Source organism: Benincasa hispida, chromosome 3, assembly GCF_027475165.1.
Source record: "Benincasa hispida cultivar pf3 chromosome 3, pf3_genome.v1.1, whole genome shotgun sequence".
In the NCBI taxonomy this organism is placed as follows: domain Eukaryota; kingdom Viridiplantae; phylum Streptophyta; class Magnoliopsida; order Cucurbitales; family Cucurbitaceae; genus Benincasa; species Benincasa hispida.
In genome coordinates this window covers 7,467,389-7,486,896 of record NC_143480.1, presented here as the reverse complement: position 1 = coordinate 7,486,896, position 19,508 = coordinate 7,467,389, and the positions used below count along the sequence as shown (strand labels likewise).

Below are 19,508 nucleotides of genomic sequence, written 5' to 3'. Positions count from 1 at the left end.
ATGTGTGAACATCTGTGTGACGCCACATCGTTCAAGCCTTGGAATCAGCCCTTAAGGGAGCTATCTATCTACTTACCCCTCCCTTGGGGAAGGAGTGAATTACATCTTGTGTAGCTGAGTTCCCAGCTCCCAAATCAGACGAATCCCCAAAATGGTAGGTTTGAATCGGCGACCTGGCCGTCCTTACCCATACAAATCAAAGGACCACCCTCAATGGCAGGAGTTCCCAACTCACTCAGGATTGAGGTCATGTTACCTATGGTCATCCTAGTAAAGTGAAGTCTTTGTCATGAACGGTGTTATATAACAAGATGTTGACACTTCGTGGTCAGGTCTTATACAAACTCTTTGTATAGGACGCCCCCGTTCGTATGTCCCCAACACGAACGATCAGGATCAGACCATTTGTGACAAGTCACAACACTTGTGACCATTCCACAAAGCGGGCCGCATTCGTAGTGTTACCAGGATAAGGTTTCCCTCTTATATCCATATACTACAGACCATTTTGGTTATCACTCAAGACATGATCCACTTGTATGTGACCACATACATGCTTGAGTCACATACAGATAACTAAGGATTTTATGTTTATTGATTTGTGGTAAAGCAAATAAAACATGCATATGAGCAAAATACAAGATGTGAAGTAAAATATCATATATTATACAATACAAGCATTCGTACAAATTGTTTACAAACTACAGGACACGAGACTTTAGGGCATCAACCCTAACAATTTTGTCATCCATCCCTTTGTGCTCGAAATGTAAGAACTGACGTTCAAACAAATCTTGCAACGAGTCCATGATATCACGTGCTATGACCATGTTTTCAACACTTTTGGCCAAAACATCAAGTATGCTAGCCAAAATGTGAAGTCAGGCTAATGAATTAGCCTTCATCTACACCTCATGTGCATTATGAACACTTCGCGGTGCATCAAGGGTCGGGACTTGAGGATAGTCTTCAACCATGATAAATTCGAGGTCGTTTACCATGAAATATGTTTTACACAACTCTTTCCACTGTATGTAACCGGCCAAATTAGAGGCATTAAACGAAAAAACATACATGTTACTAAAAACAAAAATACATTGACCTATGTTAGGTTTTAAGCAAATACCTGGTTAAAAAACATACAACATCCAATAAGGTTTAGTAAAACTAACATGAACCCCATGTGACATCTAGTTTCGTAATGACGCTTCAAAGGTTTAGGACAAAAGCCGCAGAGGGGAGGTCAATTATCCCTACTCTGAATTGAGAAATTCTCAACTAGTCATTAATACCAGAACAACTCTTGTTTCTATAATGACTAGCTATCATTGATTTGGTCAAGAAATCATTAACTTGCTTAACAATTTCCCGTAAGTGTGATCTGCCATTTTAGGCCCTAGAGATCTGTCCCTAGCAGCCAATCCGAAGAGAAAAAATCCGATTGAGGCAAAACCTAAAGCGACCCTATCCATTTTTAGAGTTCACTCTGATCTTGACCAACTGCACAAAACCCATCTGAAGGGGGATGTTCCCAGGGCGCCACAAGGGAGTACATAATGATCTCACGGTGTGAACCAATGACAAAGACGATAGGACGTGTTGACACACACCCTTCACCCACTTACTATAAACATTCTCTCCGTCCACTTTGATATTGACTCATGCAAATACCATTTGAAGGGGCCAAGCATGAATCTCACGGTTTGAACATTCAGAACGTGAGTGGAATCATTGACATATCAGATACATCTCTTCCTCCCATGGAGTATTTTATAACTTAGGGTTTAGTTTACTTAGAAAAAACACGATTAAGAATTTTAACTAAGTGACTTTTTAGGTTTGCCCAAGAGTAACTTTTACCTTGGATATTTAAACAACTTTTGATCATCATCCATTAAACTCTTTAATGGATTCTTTGACCAACTGTCGTATGCATGCAGAAAATCTATCTAATTCACCTTTCCAGGTAGGTTCCCAGGTAGGGGTGTTCCGTTTTCGTCAGCTTAAGTACCCCAACCTAGACAGAACCCTCCTTAGACAAAAGGTTCCTTATAGATAGATTTAATACAATTTTAATCTTTTATGCCAATCAATTTAATCTTATTAAACCGATTAAAAAAGATTAAACTAGGTTGTTAATCCCATTAGAATCTTGAACTGAGGTCTATCTCAATCCAATTTTAAAACCCTTTTAAAACATTAGTTCACCCTAAGTTCGCATGCAACTCTTTCTTATCGATTTTAGTTCTAATTTCTATTATAACACCTATAACAAAAACAACCAAAAACAACCACAACGCAAATCAAACACATACAATCATAACGCTTATAAACAGCTTAAGTGTCATGCTTTATGTATTGTTCATTCATTGCTACATTTTTATATAACACTTATACAAACAAGCAACAAACCGAGCAAAACATGCTTTCATTCACCCTTATACTATAGCGCTTACAATATAAAGATGATACATGAATATGCCCACTGCATGCATAAATATAACTCTTAGATTTCATGATGCATGCGCATGCTTTCTTGTAATTTCATCATGCCATATTATAACACTTATAATACATGATACATGAATGATTACACAACCTAAGGTGAGTTTCAAATCTATATGTCAAACACTTTGCCATATAAACTACATACATCTCATGTATAATAAACAATTGTTGATGAACCGGGAAAAATTGCCTCAAAATCCTCAAATCTAAAGCTAACTATTACAAAAACAAAGAGTCTCCGATTCAAATAGGCGAACCGGGTCTTGAATTGTCCGATTGAAGTCTGTGTCTCCACTGATCGTGTTCCAAAACACCTCGTGATCGTCTATACAAATGAACAAACGATTTACTTAATCATTTACCTATGCTTCCAGAGCTAAACAATCGTTTAGCAAGGATCGTGTACCTTTTACTATGCGATGAGGCACGAGGTACGTGATTGTGCAGCGTGCTCCGCAACACAAGCCTTATATGATCGTCTAAATGACTACGATTTGATGAAATACGATCGTCTAAACGATCACTGAGTGAGCTCCTTCGTCTCGTATACCGCATGATCGTGTAGTCAATGACCATACGATGAGCATGCTAACTACACGATTGTTTAGTGCGCGGCTTTTTCTAAATGATGAGCATCATATGCTTCTACTATGATCATCTACCTCCAGCGTCTTCGCGATCGGGCAACCAACGCTATGCGATAGAGTAAATGATTTACCCCATCATTTAGTAAATACTACACGATTGAAAAGAAAATTCTACACGATTGTTTAGATAAATCCCAACGATCGTTTACGTGAGACTACATGACACGACCAACTCTTGATCTTCTTCTTTGCTGAGAACTGCATTTCCATGCTTTGAAACTTCATCATGAACGACTCGACTAACTCAAACACTTTGAATTACAGACTCGATTGCTAGTAAATTATGCCCAAAAACACAGGGGCCCTTACAAATTAACACTTTGTAATTTAAAGAAAGCTTTAAACAGAGGCAATTAACCCGTAAACATTCATTAACCCCATCCACAAACGCATTTAACAATTAAATGTAATGCAAAAACCCAACACGACTGTAAAATAAGTTCAAAACAGAAGTGAAATTTGAAATATTAGAACAACCTAGCTCTGATACCAATTAAAGGAAATTGGACATGAGGATTTCCATGAGCAGCAGAATGGTCATTCCAAATTTCAATCGTATTTGAACATACATAATTACATTCCACAAATTAAAACATACAGGCTATGCACCAAAATGAATTTACAGCATGCTTTCTATAAGATCAAGGGAAAAAGAATATACATACCTTTGAAGACTCATCTTGAACAACCTTGATCACAAACGCTCGTTCACATCAAGACGACAATCACGAATGCTCGAACACTACGACCGCTACACTGCACGATCAATGCGACCACGAACACAGTGAACGACCTCCAATAACCTCGACTATGTCGAGTTGAGTACGACACCACCACAATGGCTACCTTGGTATCCTCAGTGTGAGAATCTAGAAGTGGGGGCTCTGTGTGGACTTGGTTAGAGGACGAGACTGGAGGAAGAACAATCGTGTAAACAATTGAGCAAGTGGGAGATGAGAAGGTCTATCGTATAGACGATGCCCAATTGTTTAGAAGAAGCTCCGCGATCGTTTAGCAAAAGCTCCACGATCGTTTAGCTAATCGGCCGGCTGAGTGACTATCGTATAGAACCACTCCATAATCGTCTAGTTTCTCTTCAACTGTCGTTTAGTAAATCGTATTTACTTGATAGCCAACCATGAGTAACTTTTGAGAATAGAAACTCTCAATTCATCAACTACTAAATTTAGGAAAACATTTTTCCTTTTATCTCACGGTTACCATGAAACTACCAATAATCTTCCGCTCAATTGGTTATTAGAGAAAAAGAGATAATTACCCAATAATTAATATAATTATAAATATATATGATAACCAACTTATCATAGTATATTTATAACCTATAGTTGTAATATTTCATCTCATGAAATATATAAACCACATCTATTTTTTTATTTCATGGTCCTTAATGTAAATCTTATTTACATTAGTCCTCCACTTAATGTAGCTTATACACCACCCCGATCATATCATATCATATATAATCGAATTACCTCTTTTCATTTTGAACATTTCAAATCAACACTAATAACTGATTCTCAACTTAAATCCATTGAGCTACCAAGGGGATCTTATGGACCTGTAGCTCGAAGCTCGAATGGTACGTGAATAACTGATTAAACTCTTTAGTCATGGGATCCACCATCCGTTAACTACCAGACACTCCACTAAAGACCAACATCTGAACTCTCATGACTACAGATATATTATGTGCCCATATCAACCAATCAACAATGCGATAACCCTTCACAGATCGCTCGTAAGTACAGCTGGACCAATAATTGTTATGCCTCTATAGTTAAATCTAACTCCTTAAGTAACACTGATCCATCTAATGAACATAAGTCATAGTCCTACTATGACTGAGTCCTCTCTTCCAAAGAAAAGCTGTGGCCACTATGTTCAAGCCCCGGAATTAGCCTTTAAGGGAGCAATCTATCTACTTACCCCTCTTTAGGGAAAGAGTGAATTCCATTTTGTGTAACTGAGTTCCTAGCTCCCAAATCAGACAAATCCCCAAAAAGGTAGGCATGTTGAGTTGGCAATTTGGCCATTCTCACGCGTACTAATTAAAGGACCGCGCTCAAAGGCAGAAGTTCCCAAAGCATTCAGGATTGAGGTCATGTCACCTATGGTTGTTTAGGTGAGATGTAAGTCTTCAGTATCAACAACGTTATATACATAGACGAATCATCTCGTGGTCTGGTCTTATACAAACTCTTTGTATAGGACACCCCCGCTCGTATGTCTCCACATGAATGGTCAGGATCTACCATCTGTAGTAGTTCACAACATTTGCAAACCTCTACAAAGCAGGTTGTATCCATAGTGTTATTAGGATTAGGAATCCCTCCTTAATCCTTATACTACAGACCTATTTAGGTTATCACTTAAGGCATGATCCACTTGTATATCTCATATATATGCTTAAATTTACATACAATAACCATGGAGATTTTTTTTATTGAATATGAGTAAATGCCAGACAAAATAACTCTTACTTTATTCATAACAATATGTATAAATTACAAACTACGAGACTCTAGGAGAATTAGGACACCAATCCCAATAGATCTTTTCAGAAATTTTTTCTGTGAAACAATGTTTGCTTCACTTTCTTTTAATTTCATCATCGATTGGTAAGTCTGAAGTTCGTTTAATAGAGTAGTTAGGTTAAATTAATCTTATTCATTACAACACTAGTTTAGAAGGTCAAGAAACTCTTCAGAAGAGACTCTAAGATCATACTAACTTGAGTAGTCACATCTATGATAGCCCCGTGAGCTTTTGCAATATTAAAATGGACCATCATGTCTAGGACTTGCTCTCTAACATTGGTCCCATCTTTCATGTGTGAGTTATAAACATATTTTATAGTCTCATGTCATACTGAAGATGACGGTTGCCCGAACATCTCTTGCAACGAAGCCATGATTTCATGAGCACTAGGCTTCATGTTTCTTATTGAGCACATTGGATATGCTCGCCAAGATGTAGGCTCTCACCTTATCATTAGCCCTTACTCATCTATCATAAACTTTCTGAACATTTCGGTTAATATTTGAACTGGGAAGAAGAGGACATTCCTCCGTTAAAACAAACCTTAAGTCGTCAACCACTAGAATTGTGTTTATATTCAATTTCCAGTTAGAGTAACCTTCTCCATTGAATTTGTTGAAAGTAAGAAATTGCATAATCGAGTTTGACATTGTTGAAAAATATACAAATTCTATAAACTTATGCATCTAAATCCAATTTTAGCAAAAATAATAAAGTACCCATATTTCTTTATTTATTTGCAACGATACTTTAGTGAGTTAGAATAGATGCTACCGAAGGGCAGTCAAATACTCCTTCAGTGAAGTAAGACAATCTTTACCAAATACTATATCCAAAATAACTCTTATTCCTTTAGTTGTTTGGTTACCGTTTTCGGTCAAGAACTTTACTAACATTTAGTATCTCTTATAAGTGTGACTTGCCATTTTCAGATATTATAGAATGGTATGAACATGCCTCCTGAATTGGAAAACAATGTTCAAGATGAAACCATAAAACTCTATTCATTTTTTTAAGCTTGGGTTGTTCCGAATCCTATGTTACAACCGTCCAAAGGGATCACTACAGTTCACGACTAGCTAGTATTTCCTAAAAATGAAAGCAGACGCAACATAGGAATCTCACAGTTCAAACTAATGGAGGAGACCGTAGGATATGTTGACACATTTCCTTCACCCACTTACTATGGACTACTTCTTCCATTCACCTTGATATCGACCTATGCAAACACTTTCTAAATGGAGTAATCGCGGTAAAAGCGACACGAAGCCAAGCATGCATCTCACAGTGTGAACTCTTGGGGACGTGAAAGCTAAAAACGATATATCGTATATATTGTTAACCTCCCCCTAAAGTATTCTAAATGTTTAGGTATTCTTTTACTTAGGTATATTCCGGCTAATTTTAAACAACATAAGTCTATATGATTTATTCAAGTATAACGGTTATATTTGGATTTAAACCTACGATGTCTAGGTGTTAAACTAATTTTAAACCTCACACTGCTCACGCAAACTCATAAAACCGGTTAACAACGCTCAACATTTCGGTTATAATCCCCAGGTAGTAGGTGTTATATAAACCGTCAACTTAAATACCTCCAGCCTTAGACAGGATTATGAACCGATTGAGTTTGTGACCGTATTTTATAAGATAACGATCTATTTTAACTATTAAAACAAGTTGTTAACCTAAGTGAGCATGCTAATAATATTTGTTATGAATTTTAATGTCGAATATGATTTTATAACAATTTTTAAAACAATAGACATGCCATCCATCCATAACATACATCAAAAGCATTCAAAATTAACATAACACTTATATTGGTTTTAAAAAACCCCAAACATACATACTATATATTATAACTACCTTATAACATAATATTATGCATGCAACATGCTTTCCTATGGTGAGATTTTAAGTCTAAATGACATACTATATGCACAAACATGTTTAGTTTAAATATAACATATATCACATGCATAAAATACTTAAACAACACCAATATGGTTCAACTTTGGCATCCTAAACAAGCAAAATAACTAATTATTACAAAAACAACCCAAAAACAGCTTCAAAAGAGGTATGAACCACTCGATCAGACCTAAACCAGACTCGAACCGCTCGAACCTGCCTCCAAATGCTCCAATTGAGGTTGAACCAAACTAGATGTTGCTGAACCAAACTGGATGAAGACCAAACTGGTCAAACTGGGTATCCTTCGCACGAACTAGCTCACGAACGCGTGCCTTTCTGGATTGGGATAAATAACATTATGACATTCCATCCTAGTTGCAACGCCTCGGGCTGAATATGAACAACGTTGCAACGCTCTCCTTGTAGCGTCGTGACACTGCAAGGCAGAAGCTTGATTCCAGGTTTCTGCAACACAACCACGCTTGCTTTGATCTTCAATTGCAGCCTAATTTCAACTCTAATGACTCCAATAAAATTAAGACACTAGAGCATACATATAAGCTCACCAAACAAGAGACAATTATAAATTAAACTTCATAATTAAAGAAAAATCTAATGCCAAAGTTGAATTTCCATCATATCAGTCAACCAAATATGCAATTATAGAGTTTCACCCCTTAAACTCACATTAACGTTAATTGAGTGCTTAAACATGCCCTGATATCAATTGATAGAGTAAACTAACATGCAACGGAGTAAATTAGAATCAATAAGCACTCTAATTACACTTAATTTGAGTTTAAAAACATGCATTGAAACTAAATTTCAGAGAAAGGGTTTCAAGAACTACAACCTTTGATGAATATCTTCAAACATAGCTTTACTCCACGAATTGAGACTTCAAATTTGCAATGGACCACCTCAGAGACCTTCTCTATTATTCTCAAGCTTGGAATATGTGGTGGAAACATTGAATTAAGGCGAATAGAGTTGAGATGGATGAGGGTTTGAAGAGGAAAAGTTTCTGCAAAATTTCAGCAACCAATTCACTTACGTTGATCTCATATTGAATTCCAATACTTTAATTTATAGATGACCATGCAATTCAGTTTGCAAGGTTGATGCCACTTCAATTTCAATTTAAATGGCATGAGGTGGAATTTGAGTGGGAAAATCCAAACTTTCCCTTTTTTTTTTTTTTTTTTTTTTTTTTTTTTAAAAAAAAATTAAATCCAATTTAATTTTATAAAATATGATTAATTCTAAAACTTAATTTTGATTTTTCAAAAATCAAAATATAAATGACGTTTTATTAATATTGAATTTTCAAAAAATTTCAATTAATCAAATTGCCAATTTTGGATACTGATTTCAAAATTGAATTAAATTGGATAATTAATTAAATTAAATTAAATAATTAAATTTAATATCAAATATCAAATATTATATTTTACCTCATCAAATATTTAAATCATTATTTAAATATTTTCAAACTCGCCAATTTCGTTAATTATATCTAATATAATTAACCAAACCCTAAATTAAATTCAAATTTAAAACCATAATTTCGATTTGAACATTTCAATACTCATTCACTAATCCAAGATCGTTTTACGAGCTAGTAGAGAGACCTTATGGACCTACAAATCATGAGCTTCAATGATTTGAAATTAATTGGCTAAACTCTTTAGACTGAATTTAATCAATGTTCGTTAACTACCTAGACACCCCACTATAGCTCGATAGTTGCACTCTCTTCACTATAGATATATTTCTGTCCATTTTAACCATGATTAGTAAGTCGATCCTTCATAGGTCGTTCGTATTTATAACTAGGTCAAAATTACCGTTCTACCCCTATAAATACATCTTGCTCTTTAAGCTCTCACTGATCCTCTATTGAACAATTTGGTTTATAGTCCAACTTATAAATTATGTTCCTCTCGATCATGAGAGGGTGGGACCCCATTATTCAAGACCAGGAATCAGTGCTTAAAAGAACAACCTATCTGCTAACCCTAAGTTGGGTAGGAGTGAATTCCATCTTGCAGAGCTATGTCCCCAGCTATCTATCCAGTCTTATCCTCAAAATGGGAGGCTTATTGAGCAGTGTTGTAGGACTACTCTCACTTATGCAAAGCAAAGGATAATCTTGAATAAACAGAAGTTCATAGTTAGCTTAGGATTAGGATCGAATTACCGTAGGTTAGTGAATTTGAAATAATCAGTTTTAACAGTAAACAATTGTTTTAAAGAAAAATAACTATTTTGAGCTCCGGTCTTATCAAACTCATTGCATAGGATGCCCCCATTCACATGTCTCCACATGAATGATTTTGGGATCACATCATTTGTATCGGTATACAAAGTAGGCCACATCCAATAGTGTCATCAGGATGAGGTATTGAATCTCATCCATATACTTATAGACGATTTTGGCTATATACTAAAACTTGATCATTTTTTATGTCACCACATAAAGTTAGAGTATTCATATTTATAGCCATGGATTCATTTATTGGATTTTTATAATAGAATGCAATATTAAAAATAATTTATTGAATAAAATACTAAATAATATTTTTATTAAAAAATAGAATATGTTAACAATATTTATGAACTGCGAGTTTTAGGACATTCCCAACACATACCACAAAAAACATTGCAGATATGTTGACAAAACCATTAGCTCGAGCAAAGTTTAAATACTGCTCTGGGTTAATTGGATTCTACAATCCTGAAGACAAAGAAGGAGTTGTGATCAGACAAATAAATCAACTGATCATTCTTTTCAAGGTGGAGAATTGAAGAGTTTAGTACCTAATTTAAAACTTCTATGAAACAAAATTACTTAGAGATTTATTGTCAAAGTTGAAGCAAATATCAACTTATAAATAGAAGGCTCATACTTAGAAAAATCACTTAGAATGAAAAATCATAAAGAGAGGAAAACGAGGAAAGCTTATTTATGAGATCTATAAAATTTCTTCTTGTATTCTCAAAATAAAACATTGCTCTCAACATAGTGGACGTAGATCCTAAGTGAAAGAACCATTTTAAAATTCTCTGTTTCATTATTCTTCTTGCTTCAACTCTTTATCGAAATCGTCTCTGTAAATCACCATTGTCTTTAAGAGTTCTTCATCGCCAAAAGCTCTTTTCTTCTTTCTCTAAATGTGCATAAGAGTAAAGTGAAATTAGGAAAAGTCATTTAGGTATTTTTTAAGTGTAAAAATGTCACATCCCCTCCCAGATTACTCCTAGATTACCCTTCTTAATCCAGAAGTGAATGTGACGACAGTAGTTACCAACTCTTTTGCTGGCACTTACTGCCTATCTAACTTGTTAAATTTTGCTCAAACCCGGAATATGTATATATCATCAATATACGAACATATTAACTCAGAACTTAACACATTTAAATTACAGGGTTTCGCAGCATTGTTCATAGATGAATATTACAACTTAGTGAGCCCCATGTAGAATACTAGTCACTAGACAAACACATATGTACTAACTAATACAGGTCTTCAATTACGCTTCCTTCAACCTGTTTCTTTAAGTGGCAGAGCAGCAGTAGAAAAGTCTTTTGGGAACTGATCGCTACCTGAAAGGAAAAAATTTGAAAACATGAGCTAGAAGCCCAGTGAGTGACTTAATAAAACATAAATCTCATGCTTAAATTGAAAGCTCGAAAACATAATACTGGAACTAAAATATGCTAAGCAACCGTGTACATAAAACCTTTAAAACCATTGAATCTAAAAACAAAGCCATGGAAAGATGAGACCCTTACTTCGATCTCTTCGTACTGAACTATGGCTAGAAGAGACCCCTATGTTGATCTCTTTAAATATACCGATGGGCATCTTAAGCAACTTCCTCTAAACATAAACATTGATAACTACTCTTAAACACCATTAAACATCATTATTCCCTAGTTGAGAACGAGTATACATCGCTCTAGATCCCAACGTCTGTTACCGGCCAAGAGACCCATACTTCAGCCTCCCTTTGCTGGTATAAGGCCTAGGAGACCCATACTTCGGCCTCTCATTCAAAACTACCTACGTGCACGTGGAGTTTTCTAAGTACCGCCAACACTTAGGTACATTTACTCAGATACTTTCCTTACTTTCAGTATCTGGTTCATTTAAGCTATCAAGCTCTTGAAGAGTATTAAAAAGGATAGTTTTCAAATATAGTATAGAAATCTCTTTAGGATACCTTCTCTACCTTCAGTATCGTTTTTCATTGTGTTTAGGAATACCAACGCATATACTTTGACAACCTAAGGTATTTAAAACATAATACCTCAAGCTTCATTAAACCTTCCTATAATCGTAACGCATGCTTCATACTTTGTAAAATAAGTTGGCTTAAATCATGTTGAGCTAACTTGTAAAAACCATTAGCATGCGTTAGACATGGAAAACATACTTGGAAAACTCATACATTAGTAAACATCATGCGATGGTCATGCTTTCAATCATAGAAATAAGTTGCTTGCAATCACATAAAACTTAGCATGAGAATAAATTTTCAAAGCATATACTTTATCATTTAGAAACATTAGTCACTCACAGCTCGTCGGGGCTCTTAAACGGTTTATATGCCTCTTCTAGCTCTTCTTGGCCTGAAAGGACATAATTCCCGATTAGATTCCCTAGAATTCTCAGCAAAATGCTTTAGGTAGCTCGCTTACTAATGAAACTTTCACCAACAAAACAACATTACTAGTAAGATGATCATCATGAGCGAGATCATCCTCATCAGCAAGACTTACCACTTTCAGCGAGATTTGTGACTTTTTCAACGAGATTTGTGACTTCTAGCGAGATTTGCGTTCTTAGGGAGATCCTCCTCTTCCTTTACTCACTCTCTCTCGTTTATTTTCTTATCTCTCGCTCACTCTCGCTCATTTTCTTATCTCTCGCTCGCTCTCGTTGCCTGCTTAATCTTCCCAAGAAGCTTTCTGCTTATGCACCGAGTCCCTGTTCCAACTTCAAAAATTCATAACTCAAAATCCAGAACTCTTTTAAAGAAAGTTTCTTCTACAAACTTGTTTAGAATTGAGTTAAATTTCTTACTTTAAAATATCGGCCCCAAATTTCTTGTAATTTGGCTTAGAGCTTCCAATCTTCACTTCGGGCCCTGATTAATCCGAGAATCTGCCCCTTCTGCAAATTCTTCACTTTTTGCTGTTCTCCGTGTGAGATCTTTCTCCAGAAAAACAACCTTAAAAACTAAATTCTCCCAGCTTCCGAACGGCAATGATCTCACTTAATTTGCTCAAGTTATTTTCCAAAATCGAGCTTCTGAAGTTCCTCTCCTATTTATACTACCTTCCACCTCCCTTGTTCAAGGGTTAAACTGCCACCTCATCTAGCATTTAGTGCTTTCGGCCAATTCCCATTAGTGAGTTTCTTTAATTAATTTATTTTTCCTTTCCTTCCTTCATAACCCACATTAGGCCTTCGCCTCATAATATAAATTTAGCACGCATCACATACTCCATCGTCTAACGCCCAACACCTAATGTCTAGTGCCCAACGCCTATAATCTAGCATTCAACGTCTATCGTCCAGCATTCAACATCTATCATCTAGCACTTGTCGTGTAGCTCATCGTCTAGTGCTGATGCCGATCGTGCAGTGCCAACGACCCATCGCTTAACGCTATCATCCAACGTATAGCGTTATCATTTAGCGAGATCCTTCGTATCGTCTAGCTCAATCGTTTAGCAAACGATCTCACTCTCAGCGATCTCGCTGATCTCGCTCTCAACGATCTCACACATAGCCTATCACTTAGCTACTGCGAGCATCGTTTTACCTCTGTGCAATTACTACACGATCGCCCAGCGCCTGCCTACACGATCACCTACCTCATCGTGTAGTGTCGTTCACTTACTAGACGATCGCATACCCAATCGTATAGTACCGCTCATCTGCTACACGATCGTCTAGTGCCTTTGCTCGCACACACTTGAGGTTGTCGCGAGCCTTATCAACTCATCATGCCTTTCAACCCATACGTTCATCCGTAGTACCAATGCATAGTTTACCTTTGCCTTCAACACTTAACCTCTACAAGCCTTGGTTGCTACACACGCAACCCCATGCATCTACACTTCTCCATCAACGCATGCCTACACCTTGCTTCCATACTTAGTCAATTTTCACTTGTTATATTATCTAAAACTTACCCTTGACTAAGTATTTCTAACACTTGAATGTTCTTCCTCCATCTGCCTACTTTCTTTACCCCCTTTCATAATTTTACTTAACACGCTTATTACTCACTTATGTAGGAAAAATGAAGTATGGGGTTTACAAAAAATGTATTTGCTAGGTGTGAAAATAATCTCACTGCACGTGTCAACCTCAACAATAAATTTGTTAAAGAAAATTTTAGTAGTATTTTTAAGTCTCTCACGCGGCTTTCCAAATGGTTAGTGGGTAGATCATGTCAAGTCAATTTTTTTCCTAACTGGTCCCAAGCTAATTTGCAAAAGAACTCATGTTACTGTGGTGTTGTGTGGAGTCCATTCCAATATCTAAATTAGTGCATGAAGTGTTTAGTTCGGACAAACACTCAAATATTGCTTATCTCGTGAGGTGGTAGATGATAACGGGCAGAAATGCACGTTATTACAGTGCTAAGTTATTAAACAATGCAGGTTTGTGTTGATAAAATATATAAGATTGCGTCCAAAAAGTATTAAGTTTATAACATTGCGGTCGCATGCGTTCATCGCATAAAAACAGTTAGCTTTTGTATTTTTGTGCGGAATATGCATTGACGCAAAGCGTAAAATGTGATCACAAGAAAGCAACGGTCGAGCGCAGTGTTATTACAAGGCTTTGCGGTGATTTGTGCTCACAAACATCTGCTCAAGAAGAATTTCCGCATAGAGCCGCCGCAACTTGGTGGGCGCATTTGGGTGAAAAGCGTAATAACTCATGATGGGACAGAAAGCTAATAACGGTCGAGTTTGAATTAAGTTGACAAGCCGCTAACGAACTACTGTAGCAAGTACACTCAACTTTTCGGTGACAAATATTCGGCGCATCAGACAGAGAATTAATGTCATCCCATTGGTGCAATCATAAGAGAGAAGACGCCTTTCACCCGGAAGCTCTATAAATACCGAAGGCAACCTTCAATAAAGCAGTTCGGATAGTTAGAGAATTTTTCCTTAGATAGAATAGCCTTGTTCTTAGTTTTTCTTTTATTTAAGGCGGAAGCGAGAGAAGTGGGATCGTGTCGAGAGATCGTTTCGGTGAACTTGGAAGAGTGCTGGAAGCGTTGAGCTCAGAGAGAGGGCCAGCTTCTGTGGAAGCAGGAATATCTTTTGAACAGAATAGAGTTAACAGTGTAAAAGCCTTGGGAAGTAAGGGATTGCTACCAGGCTCTCTATCCTTATCTTGCATTGTCATTTCATACTTAAACTTATCTATAGAAATGGAGTTTACTTCTTTATATCTGTTCACACTCTGTTTATTACACATGAGTAGCTAAATCTGTCGAATGGGTTGAGAAGCACTTAGCTAGCATAATTGGGAATCTTCATTCTATACAATTATCTTGTATTAGGTATGCTTCATTTATTCATTAGGGATACTCGGGAGGATAGTGTAAGGACAAAATCTAGGCTTGGAAAAGTTAGGTTAGAATCTAGGCTCGGGAGAGTCAGATTAGAACGCATAGTCAAGAGATAGGAGCTTAGGAATAAGCACTGTTTGCTATTAACGCATCGCATGCATCCTAGAGATAGGATACGATTGTGTGCGGTCACCTTGTCTTTATGTGCATCTTGCATCATTGCATAGGAAAAAAGTAGAGAATAAGGAATAAGCTCTATGGAAATTATTGCATTCAACACATGCGTCCTAGAACTAGGAGCACCGCATTTGCATTGGAAAATGATTTGCTGTCGCATGAGTGTAACATGATCGCATAGTTTGATGCATTCCTGAGAAATGCTAGCTAAAGACCTTCTCAACCCGTTCCTCCGCATACTCAGTGTATCTACCGCGTAATCGATCTTTTCTCAAATCCGTCGCATACTTTTTATACCGCAAACAACAACTCAAAAATAAATCTTTGATTGATTGGTTACTGCAAAGTTGTCTTAGAAATTATCACCGCATACTATTTTCCCTAGTCCCTTGGACTTACCAGGAAACTTAGTGGGATTTATACTTGGATTTCCACTGAGAAAACTTGTTGCTCAACGCATTTCCATCACTGCATTTCATTCCATTATTTCATCACATAAAATAATGCATCAGTAGACTAGAGTTATTTATAAGACTGATTGTCTAACACACTTGGGATGAGACGTGTGCAATACATGGTATCAATGTGGATGGAATTGTTAAGGTTGTAGGGTTCACTTCAGTGAGCTTAATTCAGGATTTCCTCTTTCAGAAAACAAAGCAAGCTCAGTTTGGTCAGCTCAAAGAACAAGAGCTTACCTTCTCGTTTTGGGATACATAATTAGAGATGTCCAATTTCCCCACAGGAACGGGGATTCCCGATTAGGCGGGGAATGGGGGAAAAAATTCCCCGTGAGCTAAACGGGGACGGGGACGGGGAATGTTCCCCGTCCCCCGTCTCCACCCCGATTAACTTTTACATATTTATTTATTATAATTATCTAATGTTATGTTATTATTATATAAATATTACATTTAAATTTCAAATTTGATTATTTATTGGGAAAGATAATGAATATATTTAAATTGAATGTTTAAATTTAGATTATATATGTGAATAATTTGATTTATATTTATTTCTTTTTACTAAAAAATAAATTAGCTTTTTAGGCCAAAATTTGAGTAATTTATCTTTAAATTCAAATTGTCATATAAAACTAACCATAATAAACAATTTAGTGATAAAGTTAATTACTTAATTAAAATTTGCTCACATTAGTGATTTAAATTAATTGGCTTTTTACAAAAAAAAAAGTAACGGAAACAAATTCTCCACAGGGAACCTGATTCCTGCAAATTTCTCGTTGAGAATCCCCGTCCCGATCCTCATGAAAAATTTCACCGGAATGATGAATTAAATGAGGAGCAGAGATGGGAATGGAGAATGGTATCTCCGACCTCATGGACATCTCTATACATAGTCTCTCAAATTTCTCAAGGCTCTCTTAATCTTGGACTCACCTCGTGGATTTAGGTCTTTGTCTACGATAAGGGAAAAATTAAAAGGATATTGTACTTTTAGAAACTATTTAGGAAGATATTGTTGTTTTCAAACTATTTGTAAAAATATTGTTGTTTTAAATAAGTCGAAGGTTGAAAATTCGACCTAGATAGGTCGAATTTTGAACCCTCGACCTTCCTTTTTTTTTTTAGGAAAATATTGTTGTTTTCAAACGGATTCTGTCATCTCAGCAAATCTGACTAAATAACAAGCTAATGAATCTTCTTCTTTTTGCCACTAACGAGCTAATGAGCTAATCAAATTCGAGAGCGAGATTATGAGAGACAACGAGAGTTTGAGCGCGAGCGTGAGCGAGAGCGAGAATACCGTACAAATTTCCCTTTTTTTTCTTTTTAATTATTACACATTCCTAATCCTTTTTTTTTTTTTTAATTTTTCATTTTATAAAAAAAATTCTAAAAATATTTATTATTTTATTTAAACTCTAAAAAGAATAAATTAAAAATAATAATAACTCATAAAAATAAAAAATGTAAATTAAATATCTCATTTATATAAAAATAATTACAAAAATCAATGTGTCCCACAAGGCGAACGTCGTCGATTTCGAGCTGGTTGTCGTCGTCGACTTCGAACTTGAGGTTGCTCGGGTTCTTCTTGATGTTGCTCTGGTACCTCTACAGGCGCTTCATAATATAAATATTCATTATGCTCTCCACGACCCCGACCATGTCCATGCACGTATGAAGATGAAGGACCAGCCTTTGAGTCATAATGTCCTGAACCAAATGCTGGTATCATCATCATCGGACTAACATAATCAGTTTGACTCTACGTCTGCGTCATAGGGGCAACTCTTCCACATTATGTGCAACCTGATCAAACTCATCCTCTTCCCGAACAGGTCCTCTACGTCTAGGAGCTGATGGAGGAACAATAGGTATATCGTACATATAATGAATTTCCTCCATATAGCTTTGGTTGTCACTACATATACCAAGAACCTGGTTCGGATTATTCGCAACCTCACGGAGTCTACTGTTGTTCGATCTCTGTGAATTATAAAACAATTAGACAATATTTAAAATAAATTTAAATTAAAAAAAGTAGATAATATTCATTCATTTACCAGATGACCCACAGCTGCTCCCGGACGAGTGACGTAGCACCTTGTGATATTATTATACCAATGAATATATTCTGGAGTGACATCTGTGTCAAATTATTCAAGAGAAACTCCCACTGCAATAAACTTTGCATGATAGTGCCATCGCACTACCAAACGTGCAACTTTTTCGGACCAATCTCCAGTCCTTAGGTCAATATCATGCAGTACGGGTTCAGTATTACAAAGCGATGAGATATCCTATTGAAAACCGAATTGTCTCATCACCCTGTCAGGAAGATGCCACTCACCAATGTGAAAACATATGAGAGGACTCATCGTCTGCCATATGTTTTGACCATTCGTACAAAAATTAAGCAAAGTATGCACAATAATTTTGTGCGACTCCCAAATAACCTGAAACACAAAATATTATATTAGAGAATATTAAAGACAAATACAATAAAAATGTGAATAAAATAATCAATTAGGTTTAGTGTAATGTACCTGTTCAGGTTGAAGCAGATCAAACATGTATCTATACTGGTTGACTACATGTGTGGCTGTCCTAGTCACACAAAATTTGTCTCTCCACCTAAATTTTTAAATTGATAATTTAGAATTTAAATTAACTAGATCAGTGATATAAAAATTAAATTGAATTAAAACAACATACCGAGAACCGTAGGCTCGTCCAACTAACTGAGCGTCATTAAGATGATGTAGCTGTGGAGCCATTGTTGGAAATCGCTCCCAAGCCCATAGTTGCAAAAGTATGAGAGGCACAACTATCTCTCGAACCTCAGGTCTTGTTGCTTTACATAGTTGTCTATACAACCATGTCAAACATGCTCCACCCCATGAATACTGCCCCGCATCATGGAGGTTAACTAACAATGACAGGAACATTAAGTGAACAAAATGACTTGATTTATCTGAAAACAAACTTCCACCCATCATTTGTAGTATATATGCTCACGCATATCTTATGACAGTTTCCTCGTCTGCATCATCTGTGAGCTCACGAAATTGTGTTCCTAACCATATTAAACTTAACCTCGATCCTTTAATCTTGTCGGCAGGTGGGGTCGCACTGAGGTACAGTTGACAAACTTCTAACCAGTCATCGTACATCACTCCGGTGATCGGCTCACCGTCAACAGGTAACCCCAACAACACTTCTATGTCTTGTAGAGTGATAGTGTACTCTCCAACAGACATATGGAATGTATGCGTCTCGGGCCTCCATCTCTCGACCAAGGCTGTGATCAGATGCCAGTCCAACTGAATAAATTTTTTGTATTATACTTTTTATAAGAAGTATATTAAAAAATATTAAATTTTTTAGTTTATAAACATAAACTTTTTAAGTTTTATGAACATCAACTTTTTAAACATAACAATAAATTAAACTTTTTATAACTATTTTTAAACATAGCAATAAATTAAACTTTTTATAACTATTTTTAAAAATAACAACAAATTAAACTTTTCAAATTAAAATGAGGTAAAAATTTTAAAACTATTTTTTCAAATTTAATACAAAATAAAAAATTAAATTAAATTAAACTTTTTCAAACTAT

At 36.1% G+C, this 19,508-nt stretch overlaps 1 protein-coding gene across 1 annotated transcript in view; it reads left to right on the top strand.

Moving 5' to 3' along the window:
* LOC120072806 (large ribosomal subunit protein uL5z-like) overlaps positions 1-19,305 on the top strand; it is a 32,521-nt gene extending 13,216 nt beyond the window's left edge. The window contains exon 6 of the mRNA XM_090311467.1: positions 19,008-19,305. The gene's annotated coding sequence lies outside the window, so the exon portion shown is untranslated. The remainder of the gene's footprint in view (positions 1-19,007) is intronic.
* Positions 19,306-19,508: the final 203 nt, after the last annotated feature.